The following is a 1,500-nucleotide window of genomic DNA, read 5'->3' on the forward strand; positions in this document are numbered from 1 at the left end:
GAGTTGTGGTTTTCATGAATGACGTCGCATCTCCGAAGAGATCGGGCCACACACTAGTGTCACGTTGGCTATATAGGACGTGTAAGTGTGCAAAACAGTAAACGTGCATGTGGTGTGTGCAAAGCAGGGTAGGGTGTGCCCGGGACTTTTTCAAACAAGTGGGCCCATAAGCTAGATCAAACCATTAAAATATGGATATTAGAAAATGTGATCATACAACATAAATATCCAAAGCATTAAAATCAAGATTAAAACATGCACATCAAAATATATATGAATCAAAATCATGGCAAATCAATTAATGATCATGGCATTTTTATATTTTTTAAGAAATAAATAAGTTTAACCTAAGACTAAGTTTGTTCAACGTGGCTCATGATCTATTATACATGAAATTAACAGTAAAAACAAATCCAATTCATAAAAAAATTCTAAGAAATTTCGATTGAAAAACTCACTAGAAAACAAATTAGGGATCTCCTCTAATTAATCTGCTACAACTTCTACTCACCTTTTGTTTCAATTCACCACTAGATCTAGAGCGATCTCGAATGGATGAGAGGACAGCAGCAGATCTCTTCGAGTTTTTCCCTCAAACTCTAACTTCAAGTTCTCAATCTAACTTCAATGATTGCAAAACTTTAAAAATAAATTCGAGTAGATTGATTTCGTTGAACAATCTAAACCAATCGCAATGATTCTTGATAAAAAATAACATCAGATTTATTACTCGAGCTTCAAGTTAGGCAAAAAATTGTCAAGAGTAGAAAATACTCACTTCAAGTTCTCATTCGAGCTTCAACGATCTGCTACGCAAAAATTGGGGCAAAAAACCTATTCAGAGAAATTGCAAGAGTTAGAGAGTGAGAGAATACGATCAAAAATGAAATTGACAGAGTGAAGGAGAGGAAAAGAATGGAATCTATCGAGCGAGTGCTGGCTTACAGCAAAAATTTAGACACAAAAAAAAGTGCAATCCATGCGATTTTAACAAAATCTCCATTAAATGTCTAGAATTTCAGGCGGTTTTCGAATAACGCCTCCAATGTATCCGTATTTTGGGGCTGTTTTGCGAAACCGCCGTTACAAAATTACGACTCGTGATTTTAAGGGCGTTTTTTTAAAGAAAACACCGGCAAATGACTCTATTTAAAGGCAATTACAAAAACGCCCTTATTTTTGTGTCTCTGAATCCTGTCTTTTTGTAGTGAGAGTTTCTTGCCTTGCTGAAGTTTATGCTATTGGGGTCATGGAGAATTTAATGAGAGTATCACCTTATTGCTACAAGACATCTGCTATATATATAATGTGTGTGTGTGTGTGCTACTGCCACCTTACTACTATGAGACATCTGCTATATATTATTCGTTTGTGCGCGTATGTGTGTGTTGGGGGTGGGGGAGAGAGGAGCTGGACTTGAACCCACAACCTCGAAGATGATTTGCAATATGTCAACCAACTAAAATTTATGCCTTTTATATAGGAATATTTATATTGGTC

The 1,500-nt window shown here is 35.9% G+C and overlaps 1 long non-coding RNA gene across 1 annotated transcript; it reads right to left on the reverse strand.

Annotated features, from left to right (window-relative positions):
- Positions 1–345: 345 nt before the first annotated feature.
- Positions 346–1,072, reverse strand: LOC147380669 (uncharacterized). The gene is made up of 3 exons (XR_015175185.1): positions 946–1,072; positions 779–834; positions 346–622 (listed from the first exon to the last, which is right to left on the reverse strand). It is a non-coding gene; the product is annotated as an uncharacterized LOC147380669 (long non-coding RNA).
- Positions 1,073–1,500: the final 428 nt, after the last annotated feature.

This window comes from Akebia trifoliata, unplaced genomic scaffold (genome assembly GCF_017979445.1).
Source record: "Akebia trifoliata isolate Shusen 1 unplaced genomic scaffold, ASM1797944v1 Contig01129, whole genome shotgun sequence".
In the NCBI taxonomy this organism is placed as follows: Eukaryota; Viridiplantae; Streptophyta; class Magnoliopsida; order Ranunculales; family Lardizabalaceae; genus Akebia; species Akebia trifoliata.